A 12702-nucleotide genomic window follows, 5' to 3' on the forward strand; every position below is an offset into this window, starting at 1 on the left:
GTTTTCGAAAGGAACCGAGATATTATGCCCATACAAGTTGTGTGCAAGTTTGATTAAAGTGGATTGCAAAATGTGGTCTCTATCGTGTTCGCAAGGAAATTGTGGACGGACGGATGACGAGCTATCACAAAAGCTCACAGTCACTACGTGACAGGTGAGCTAAAAATGCAGCCCCTATTGCATGCACAAGGTTTTTATTTGATTTTAACAGGTGACCTAGTTTTTGACTCCAGATGATCCAGATTTGAATTTGGGCTAAAGATCATCATTTTGACTAAGTTTCATGAAGATAGGTTCATAAATGTGGCTCTGGAGTGTTATCAAGCTTTTCCTTTGATTTGATCGGATGACCTAGTTTTTGACCCCACATGACCCAGGTTCGAATTTGCCCTAGCGGTCATCAAGACAAACATTCTGACCAATTCTCATGACTTTCAAACTTAAACTGTGGACTCTAGTGTTAACAAGCTTTTCCTTTGATCTGGCCTAGTGACCTAGTTTCAAACTTGACCTAGAGATCCTCAAGACAAACATTCTGACCAAGTTTCATGAAGATTGGGTCACAACTGTGGCCTCTAAGAGTCTTCACAAGCTTTTCCTTTCATCTAGCCTAGTGACCTAGTTTTTGACCCCACCTGACCCAGTTTCAGACTTGATCTAGAGATCATCAAGGCAAACATTCTGACCCAAGATTCATAAAGATTGAATCACAACTATGGCCTCTAGTGTTCACAAGCTTTTCCTTTGATTTAACCGGGTGACCTAGTTTTTGACCCTGTATGACCCAGATTTAAACTTGACCTAGAGATAATTAAGACAATCATTTTGACCAATTCTCACGAGTGTGGTCTCTATTGTTAGCAGGATTTTCCTTTGATCTGGCCTAGTGACCTAGTTTTTGATCCCAGATGACCCAATTTCAAAACAGACCCAGAGATCATCAAGACAAACATCCGGACAAAGTTTCATAAAGATTGAGTCACAACTGTGGCCTCTAGTGTTCACAAGCCTTTCTTTTGATCTGACTGGGTAACCTAGTTTTTGACCCAACATGACCCAGATTCGAACTTGACCTAGAGATCATCAAGACAAACATTTTGACCAACTTCATAAAGATTGGGCCAAATCTGTGGCCTCTAGAGTGTTCACAAGGCAAATATTGATGGACGTCGCACTCCGGCCAATGACCAGTCACAATACCTCACCTTTTGTACTTCGTGCTCAGGTGAGCTAAACAAGAGGACCATGATGGTCCTGAATCGCTCACCTCTTCCCACAGGAACCCAGTTTTGAGTATGACTGCGTTTTTTATATTATTTGACATAGTGACTTAGTTTTTGAGCTTTGTGACCCAGTTTTGAACTTGACCCAGATATTATCAAGATAAAAATTCTGACCAATTTTCATGAAGATCCATTGAAAAATATGGTCTCTAGTTTTCCTATTATTTGACCTATTGACCTAGTTTTCGAAGGTACGTGACCGTTTTGAACTTTACCTAGATATCATCAAGGTGAACATTTTCACTAATTTTCATGAAGATCTCATGAAAAGTATGGCCTCTAGAGAGGTCGCAAGGTCTTTCTATTTTTATACCTACTGGACTAGTTTTTGACCGCAGGTGACCCAGTTTCGAAACTGACCTAGATATCATCAAGGTGAACATTCAGATCAATTTTCATGAAGATCCATTGAAAAATATGGCCTCTAGAGAGGTCAAAAGATTTTAGTAATTCTAGACCTACTGACCTAGTTTTTGACTGCAGTTGACTCAGTTTCAAACTTGACCTAGATATCATCAAGATGAACGTTCAGACAAACTTTCATACAGATCCCATGAAAAGTATGGCCTCTAGAGAGTCACGTTTTTCTTAGCTCACCTGTCACGTAGTGACAAGGTGAGCTTTTGTGATCGTGCGGTGTCCGTCGTCCGTCCGTCCGTGCGTGCGTGCGTACGTAAACTTTTGCTTGTGACCACTCTAGAGGTCACATTTTTCATGGGATCTTTATGAAAGTTGGTCAGAATGTTTATCTTGATGATATCTAGGTCAAATTCGAAACTGGGTCACGTGCCATCAAAAACTAGGTCAGTAGGTCAAAAAATAGGAAAACCTTGTGACCTCTCTAGAGGCCATATATTTCACAGGATCTTCATGAAAATTGGTCAGAATGTTCAGCTTGATGATATCTAGGTCAAGTTCGAAACTGGATCACGTGCTTTCAAAAACTAGGTCAGTAGGTCTAAAAATAGAAAAACCTTGTGACCTCTCTAGAGGCCATATATTTCATAAGATCTTCATGAAAATTGGTCAGAACGTTCATCTTGATGATATCTAGGTCAAGTTCGAAACTGGGTCATGTGCCTTCAAAATCTAGGTCAGTAGGCTAAATAATAGAAAAACCTTGTGACCTCTCTAAAGGCCATATTTTTCATGGGATCTGTATGAAAGTTGGTCTAAATGTTCATCTTGTTGACATCTAGGCCAAGTTCGAAACTAGGTCACGTGCAGTGAAAAACTAGGTCAGCAGGTCTAAAAATAGAAAAACCTTGTGACCTCTCTAGAAGCCATATATTTCATGAGATCTTCATGAAAATTGGTCAGAATGTTCACCTTGATGATATCTAGGTCAGGTTCGAAAGTGGGTCACATGCCGTAAACAAGAGGACCATGATGGTCCTGAATCGCTCACCTCTTCCCACATGACCCAGTTTCGAGTATGACGTCGTTTTTTCTATTATTTGACATAGTGACCTAGTTTTTCAGCTCATGTGACCCAGTTTTAAACTTGACCTAGATATTATCAAGATAAAAATTCTGACCAATTTTCATGAAGATCCATTGAAAAACATGGTCTCTAGAGAGGTCACAAGGTTTTTCTATTATTTGCCCTATTGACCTAGTTTTCGAAGGTACGTGACCCTGTTTTGAATTTTAACTAGATATCATCAAGGTGAACATTCTCACTAATTTTCATGAAGATCTCATGAAAACTATGGCCTCTAAAGAGGTCACAAGGTTTTTCTATTTTTATACCTACTGGCCTAGTTTTTGACCGCACGTGACCCAGTTTCGAAACTGACCTAGATATCATCAAGGTGAACATTCAGATCAATTTTCATGAAGATCCATTGAAAAATATGGCCTCTAGAGAGGTCAAAAGATTTTAGTAATTCTAGACCTACTGACCTAGTTTTTGGCTGCAGTTGACTCAGTTTCAAACTTGACCTAGATATCATCAAGATGAACGTTCAGTCAAACTTTCATACAGATCCCATGAAAAGTATGGCCTCTAGAGAGGTCACGTTTTTTTTTAGCTCACCTGTCACAAAGTGACAAGGTGAGCTTTTGTGATCGTGCGGTGTCCGTCGTCCGTCCGTCCGTGCGTGCGTGCGTACGTAAACTTTTGCTTGTGACCACTCTAGAGGTCACATTTTTCATGGGATCTTTATGAAAGTTGGTCAGAATGTTTATCTTGATGATATCTAGGTCAAATTCGAAACTGGGTCACGTGCCATCAAAAACTAGGTCAGTAGGTCAAAAAATAGGAAAACCTTGTGACCTCTCTAGAGGCCACATATTTCACAGGATCTTCATGAAAATTGGTCAGAATGTTCAGCTTGATGATATCTAGGTCAAGTTCGAAACTGGATCACGTGCTTTCAAAAACTAGGTCAGTAGGTCTAAAAATAGAAAAATCTTGTGACCTCTCTAGAGGCCATATATTTCATAAGATCTTCATGAAAATTGGTCAGAACGTTCATCTTGATGATATCTAGGTCAAGTTCGAAACTGGGTCATGTGCCTTCAAAATCTAGGTCAGTAGGCTAAATAATAGAAAAACCTTGTGACCTCTCTAAAGGCCATATTTTTCATGGGATCTGTATGAAAGTTGGTCTGAATGTTCATCTTGTTGACATCTAGGCCAAGTTCGAAACTAGGTCACGTGCGGTGAAAAACTAGGTCAGCAGGTCTAAAAATAGAAAAACCTTGTGACCTCTCTAGAAGCCATATATTTCATGAGACCTTCATGAAAATTGGTCAGAATGTTCACCTTGATGATATCTAGGTCAGGTTCGAAAGTGGGTCACATGCCGTAAACAAGAGGACCATGATGGTCCTGAATCGCTCACCTCTTCCCACATGACCCAGTTTCGAGTATGACGTCGTTTTTTCTATTATTTGACATAGTGACCTAGTTTTTCAGCTCATGTGACCCAGTTTTGAACTTGACCTAGATATTATCAAGATAAAAATTCTGACCAATTTTCATGAAGATCCATTGAAAAATATGGTCTCTAGAGAGGTCACAAGGTTTTTCTATTATTTGACCTATTGACCTAGTTTTCGAAGGTACGTGACCCTGTTTTGAATTTTAACTAGATATCATCAAGGTGAACATTCTCACTAATTTTCATGAAGATCTCATGAAAACTATGGCCTCTAAAGAGGTCACAAGGTTTTTCTATTTTTATACCTACTGGCCTAGTTTTTGACCGCACGTGACCCAGTTTCGAAACTGACCTAGATATCATCAAGGTGAACATTCAGATCAATTTTCATGAAGATCCATTGAAAAATATGGCCTCTAGAGAGGTCAAAAGATTTTAATAATTTTAGACCTACTGACCTAGTTTTTGACCGCAGTTGACCCAGTTTCAAATTTGACCTAGATATCATCAAGATGAACATTCAGACCAACTTTCATACAGGTCCCATGAAAAGTATGGCCTCTAGAGAGGTCACAAGATTTTTTATTATTTGACCTACTGACCTAGTTTTTTAAGGCACGTGACTCAGTTTCAAACTTGACTTGGATATCATCAAGGTGAACATTCTGACCAATTTTTATGGAGATCCATTCACAAGTATGGCCTCTAGAGAGGTCACAAGGTTTTTCTATTTTTACACCTACTGACCTAGTTTTTTAAGGCACGTGACCCAGTTTCAAACTTGATCTGGATATCATCAAGACGAACATTCAGACCAACTTTCATACAGATCCCATGAAAAATATGGCCTTTAGAGAGGTCATAAGGTTTTTCTATTATTTGACCTACTGACCTAGTTTTTGATGGCACGTGATCCACTTTCGAACTTGACCTAGATATCGTCAAGATGAACATTCAGACCACCTTTCATACAGATCCCATGAAAAATATGGCCTCTAGGGAGGTCACAAGGTTTTTCTATTATTTGACCCACTGACCTAGTTTTTGATGGCATGTGAGCCACTTTCGAACTTGACCTAGATATCATCAAGGTGAACATTCTGACTAATTTTCATGAAGATCTTATGAAATATATGGCCTCTAGAGAGATCACAAGGTTTTTCTATTTTTAGACCTACTGACGTAGTTTTTGAAGGTACGTGACCCAGTTTCAAACTTGATCTAGATATCATCAAGGTGAACATTCTGACCAATTTTCATGAAGATCTTGTGAAATATATGGCCTCTAGAGAGGTCACAAGGTTTTTCTATTTTTAGACCTACTGACTTAGTTTCTGAAGGCACGTGACCCAGTTTCGAACTTGACCTAGATATCATCAAGATGAACATTCTGACTAACTTTCATAAAGATCCCATGAAAAATGTGACCTCTAGAGTGGTCACAAGCAAAAGTTTACGGACGGACGGATGGACGACGGACACCGCGCTATCACAAAAGCTCACCTTGTCACTTTGTGACAGGTGAACTAAAAACGAGAGTGGATCGTGCTAGGATGCTTTAACCAAGTTTGGGATAATTCTGAACAGTGGTTTCTGATGTTTATATAAATTGTAGACAACTATAGACGATAAATGCCAGACCACTGACTTAAACTAATAGCTCTCCCTGAACCCTTGGTTCAGTTGAGCTAAAAATGTATCAATGTGCATTTAAAGGAACATTCAAAACATGTCTGCAAAACAGACAGATATTTATTACAGACAAAACAAGTGAATGAAGTATTGCCATGCAACACAAAGTCCCCTACTGGAAGGCAACTAATATTCTCTACTGAAGTATAACATAATGAACTGATATCTGTCAATAATGTATCAACAATATTGTCCTATATTTACAATATGTTGTAACAAAACACTTGGATTAATATTTGTATGTATAAAAACCTATAGTTGTTTTCATATAACATTTTTTTGGCCGATTATCAAAAAGGTATCATATAAGTTATTTATAGTAACCGCCCCCCCCCCCCCAAAAAAAAAGCAAATTTCTTTACACCAGCACCTATATTTGCAAGTGGAATTTTAATTCTTTGGTTGTGTAGTAATTACTGTAATTCTTTTTTTTCCAAATACACAAAAAAACTCCTTACCAGGCAGAGATACCTTAAAATACACCTGAAATTTGAAAGTAACATCTATGTTGCACAGGAAAGTGGTCTTGGTTTTTCCCTACGGTCAATTATAAAAATGTTACAATATAAGTTATTTATAGTAACAACTAAGGGAAGTTAATCTTCAAACAAGAGGGCCATGAAGGCCCTGTATCGCTCACCTGACCTATTGACCTAAAGATCATCAAGATTAACATTCTGACCAAGTTTCATTAAGATATGGTGAATGTGGCCTCTAAAGTGTTAACTAGCTTTTCCTTTGATTTGACCCGGTGACCTAGTTTTTGACCCCACATGACCCAGATTTGAACTTGACCTAAAGATCATCAAGATTAACATTCTGACTAAGATTCATGAAGATACAGTCATAAATGTGGTCTCTAGAGTGTTAGCAAGCTTTTCCTATGATTTGACCTAGTTTTGACCCCATCTGACCCAGATTTGAAATTGACCTATAGATCATCAAGATTAACATTCTGACAAAGTTTCATTATGATCATAAATGTGGCCTCTACAGTGTTAGCTAGCTTTTCCTTTGATTTAACTTGGTGACCTAGTTTTTGATCCTACATGACCCAGATTCATATTGAACCTGGAGATCATCAAGATTAACATTCTGACCAAGATTCATGAAGATACAGTGACCTAGTTTTTGACCCCAGATGACCCAATATCGAACTCATCCAAGATTACATTGAGGGTAACATTCTGACCAAGTTTCATTAAGATTCGGCCAAAATTGTGACCTCTAGAGTGTTAACAAGCTCTCCCTTTAATTTGACCTGGTGACCTAGTTTTTGACCTCAGATGACCCAATATCGAATTCGTCCAAGATTTTATCGAGGGTAACATTCTGACTAAGTTTCATTAAGATTGGGCCAAAACTGTGATCTCTAGAGTGTTAACAAGCTTTTCCTTTGATCTGACCTGGTGACCTAGTTTTTGACCCAAGATGACCCAATATTGAACTCATCCAAGATTTTATTGAGGGTAACATTCTGACCAAGTTTCATTAAGATCGAGTCAAAATTGTGACTTCTAGAGTGTTAACAAGCTTTTCCTTTGATCTGACCTGGTGACCTAGTTTCTGATCCCAGATGACCCAATATCAAACTTGTCCAAGATTTTATTAAGGGTAACATTCTGACCAAGTTTAATTAAGATTCGGCCAAAATTGTGACCTCTAGAGTGTTAACAAGCTTTCCCTTTTATTTGACCTGGTGACCTAGTTTTTGACCTCAGATGACCCAATATCGAATTCGTCCAAGATTTTATTGAGGGTAACATTCTGACCAAGTTTCATAAAGATTAGGCCAAAATTGTGACCTCTAGAGTGTTAACAGTCAAATTGTTGATGACGGACGACAGAGACAGGGCGCTCACAAAAGCACTTTGTGCTCAGGTGAGCTAAAAAAAAAAAAAAAAAAAAAAGAAAAAAAGTTCTAAGTCCACACAAAAATCCTTACCCGAGGTAGAGATAGGTCAAAATACACCTTAAAATTGGATGTAACAAGCATGTTGTACTACAGAAAAGTGGTCTCGATTTTTTCTCGATGACGTCGTTTTTTCTATTATTTGACATAGTGACCTAGTTTTTGAGCTCATGCGACCCAGTTTTAAACTTGACCTAGTATCATCAAGATAAAAATTCAGGTCAATTTTTATGAAGATCCATTGAAAAATATGGCCTCTAGAGAGTTCACCAGGTTTTACTATTATTTGACCTAATGACCTAGTTTTTGAAGGCATGTGACCCAGTTTTGAACTTGACCTACATATCATCAAGGTGAACATTCTCAACAATTTTCATGAAGGTCTCATGAAAAATATGACCTCTAGAGAGGTAACAAGTTTTTTTCTATTTTTAGACCTACTGACCTAGTTTTTGACTGCACGTGACCCAGTTTCGAACTTGAACTAGATATCATCAAGATGAACATTCTCACCAATTTTCATGAAAATCCATTGAAATATATGGCCTCTAGGGAGGTCACAAGGTTTTCCTATTTTTAGACCTACTGACCTAGTTTTTGACCGCAGTTTCGAACCTGACCTAGATATCATCAAGATGAACATTCAGACCAACTTTCATACAGATCCCATGAAAAATATCACCTCTGTAAGTCACAAGGTTTTTTATTTTTTGACCTACTGACCTAGTTTTTGATGGCACATGACCCAGTTTCAAAATTGACCTAGATATCATCAAGTTGAACATTCTGACCAATTTTCATGAAGATCCATTGAAAAGTATGGCCTCTAAAGAGGTCACAAGGTTTTTCTATTTTTAGACCTACTGACCTTGTTTTTGACCGCATGTGACCCGGTTTCGAACTTGACCTAGATATCATCAAGATGAACATTCAGACCAACTTTCATACAGATCCCATGAAAAATATCACCTCTATATAAGTCACAAGGTTTTTTATTTTTTGACCTACTGACCTAGTTTTTGATGGCACATGACCCAGTTTCAAAATTGACCTAGATATCATCAAGGTGAACATTCTGACCAATTTTCATGAAGATCCATTGAAAAGTATGGCCTCTAAAGAGGTCACAAGGTTTTTCTATTTTTAGACCTACTGACCTAGTTTTTGACCGCAGTTGACCCGGTTTCGAGCCTGATCTAGATATAATCAAGATGAACATTCTGACCAATTTTCATACAGATCCCATAAAAAGTATGGCCTCTAGAGAGGTCACAATATTTTTTTATTATTTGACCTACTGACCTAGTTTTTGATGGCATGTGACCCAGTTTCAAACTTGACCTAGATATTATCAAGGTGAACATTCTGACCAACTTTCATAAAGATCCCATGAAAAATGTGACCTCTAGAGTGGTCACAAGTAAAAGTTTACGCACCCACGGATGCCACGTGATCACAAAAGCTCACCTTGTCACTTTGTGACAGGTGAGCTAAAAAGTTACAATATAAGCTATTTATAGTAAAACAAAGGGAAGTAATTCTAAAGAAGGGACCTGCGCATTACACTCTGTCCCATGATGGTGTACAATTGTGCCAAGTTACATCAAAATCCCTCCATGCACGTAGAAGAAATGCTCCAGACAAAGTCATTCTTGAATTTGGCATTTGTGACCTTGACCTTAGACCTAGGGACCTGGTTCTTGTGCACAACAATCCGTCTCATGGTAGTGAACATTTATGCCAAGTTACATCAAAATCCCTCAATGAATTACGAAGAAATGTTCCAGACAAAGTCATTCTTGTATCTGACCTTTGGCCTCTATGAGTGACCTTGACCTTCGACCTAGGGACCAGGTTCTTGAGCATAACACATTGTCTCATAGTGGTGAACATTGTGCCAAGTAATATTCAAATCCTGTTTTGCATGACAAAGTTATACACCGGACAGGAAAAATGTCCCATTGACCTTTGATCTGCAAGTGTGATCTTGACCTTTAAGCTGGGGTTCTGGGTGTTGCGCATGACATGTCGTTTCATTATGGGGAACATTTATGCCAAGTTATATTAAAATCCCTTGATTGATGACAGAGTTCTGGTCCGGACAGGAAAAAAATCCTATTAACCTTTTAACTCCAATTGTGAACTTGACCTTTGAGCTAGGGGTCCGGGTTTTGCGCAAGACACGTTGTCTCATCATGTGAAACATTTGTGCCAAGTAATATTAAAATAACTTCATGGATGGTAGTTATGGTCCGGACAGGAAAAAAAGCCCTGTTGACCTTTGACCTCCAATTGTGACCTTGACCTTTGAGCCTGGGGTCTGGGATTTCCGCATGACATGTCGTCTCATCATGGGGAACATTTGTGCCAATTGATATTAAAATCCCTTAATGAATGACAGAGTTATGAACCGGACACAAAACAGACCCTGTTCATGCCATGTTAACATCTGACTGCCAAGTGTGAACTTGACCTTTGAGCTAGGGGCCTGAAAATCATACAAGACACATCGTCTTATTATGAGGTACATTTGTGCCAAATAATATTAAAATCCCTTCATGCATGGTAGAGTTATGGACCAGACAGGAAAAAAGCCCTGTTGATCTTTGACCTCCAATTGTGGCCTTGACCTTAAAGCTAAGGGTCCATGGTTTGCGCAAAACACGTTGGCTCATCATGGGGAACATTTGTGCCAAGTAATATTACAAGTAATATTAACAAGAGCTGTCTCCGTAGGATATCACATGCCCCCGATGGCACTTCGAATGAATAGTTATGGCCGATGTTAGAGTTTAGGACCTTTGACCTACGGAGCTGGGTCTTGCGCGCGACACATCGTCTTACTGTGTCACACATTCATGCATAGTTATTTTAAAATCCATGCATAAATGACAAAGATATGGACCGGACATGCCCATCAATGCACTATCATGAAAAATGATCTTTAACGTCTAAGTGTGACCTTGACCTTTGAGCTATGGACCTGGGTCTTGCGTGTGACACGTCGTCTTATTGTGGTACACATTCATGCCAAGTTATTTGAAAATCCATCCATCGATGACAAAAATATGGACCGGACACGCCCATCAATGCACTTTCCTTTAACATCTAAGTGTGACCTTGACCTTTGAGCTACGGACCTGGGTCTTGCGCACTGCACGTCGTCTTACTGTGGTACACATTCATGCCAAGTTATTTGAAAATCCATCCATCGATGACAAAGATATGGACCGGACACGCCCATCAATCCACTATCCTTTAACGTCTAAATGTGACCTTGACCTTTGAGCTACGGACCTGGGTCTTGCGCACTGCACGTCGTCTTACTGTGGTACACATTCATGCCAAGTTATTTGAAAATCCATCCATCGATGACAAAGATATGGACCGGACACGCACATCAATGCACTATCCTTTAACGTCTAAGTGTGACCTTGACCTTTGAGCTATGGACCTGGGTCTTGCGCACTGCATGTCGTCTTACTGTGGTACACATTCATGCCAAGTTATTTGAAAATCCATCGATCGATGACAAAGATATGGACCGGACACGAAAATTGCGGACAGACCGACAGACCGTTCAAAAACTATATGCCTCCCTTCGGGGGCATAAAAACCCTTCATGGATGACAGAGTTATGGACCGGACACGAAATTGCGGACAGACGGAATGATGGAATGACGGACGGAAAAGCACATTCCTATAGTCCCCGAAACAGGTTTTCAACCAGTAGGGGACTAATAATGAATTTTAAAATTGTGTGTTCTGCGAATGGCCTACTTCTGTCTTAGATGAACTGGGATCAAATTTAAGAACAAAGAGACTTGTTTTACCAAATAAATTTTTTATTCAATTTTATGACTTTTGTTGTTTTTTTCACTCAAAACTATATTTATTCGGGTAATAAATACTTCAGTCTAAGGCATTTTATAGTTATAAACTTCACAATATCATCATTCCCATAATATTACCAAACTAAAATACGAAATTCACAAGTTCTTTTCAATGTGGTAAGATACCACAATACAATATAATCCCTAGAACAGTCAGCATATGTCTCTCTAATGGCGTCCAAATGTTGGCGGCTTTGGTGGCATAAAGAAAGTGTCTGAAATAAGAGAAAATACAGTATATAAATTTAGAAATTCCATATTCTTCCAATCTCAAGTATATATGCTTTGCAGAAGAGTAGTGAATAATATTACATAGTCACTCTTCAAAGATCAACATTTATTTCATTTCATATTCAAGGTACACTGTCATATTCATTAATTTTAAGTAATCTTTCACCAAACAAGGCTTGTGATTGAAAGAGTAACATATTAATCATTGTTTTTAGAAGTATTTCAATTCTGTAACTGCGGCAATTTATGTTGGGTTTAACATTACACCAATACAAATATAGACAAGAAACGCGGCAATGCCACGAAACCAGGTTTTCAACACTTTTCATAAGAATAAAGAAGTATACTGAATCACAGTGCACCACTTTAAAGCACAACCCTTACCCTAACCCTATTTTTAGTAACAATGACCTTGACCTTGATCCCAGAAACACCAAAATCAATCCCAAGCTACAACTTTATATAAGTTTTCTATACACCAAGTTTCATCATGATAGCTCATTCCTAAGTTAAGTTATTGACCGGAAACCCTTTTTCTATTTTAAGTAACAGTGACCTTGACCCCAGAAACCCCAAAATCAATCCCAGCCTTTGTCTTGATATAAGCTACATACATACCAAGTTTTATTCAAATATCTTTACCGAAACAAAAGTTATTGACCAGAAACACCAGTTTGACGCCGCCCGACCAACGACATACCCCAATCTAATAATTCAGGTTTTCAACAGGTTTTCGTTGAAAACCTGGTTAATAATGGGGAATTTCCTAGCTTTTGATGGTGGAGGAAGACCCATGGCACTAT

The 12702-nt window shown here is 38.6% G+C and overlaps 1 long non-coding RNA gene across 1 annotated transcript in view; it reads right to left on the bottom strand.

Annotated features, from left to right (window-relative positions):
* Window positions 1-11599: 11599 nt before the first annotated feature.
* Window positions 11600-12702, bottom strand: part of LOC128559572 (uncharacterized) — a 35825-nt gene continuing 34722 nt past the window's right edge. Inside the window, exon 3 of the long non-coding RNA XR_008372475.1 lies at window positions 11600-11883. This is a non-coding gene — a long non-coding RNA (uncharacterized LOC128559572). The remainder of the gene's footprint in view (window positions 11884-12702) is intronic.

This window comes from Mercenaria mercenaria, chromosome 1, assembly GCF_021730395.1.
Source record: "Mercenaria mercenaria strain notata chromosome 1, MADL_Memer_1, whole genome shotgun sequence".
In the NCBI taxonomy this organism is placed as follows: Eukaryota; Metazoa; Mollusca; class Bivalvia; order Venerida; family Veneridae; genus Mercenaria; species Mercenaria mercenaria.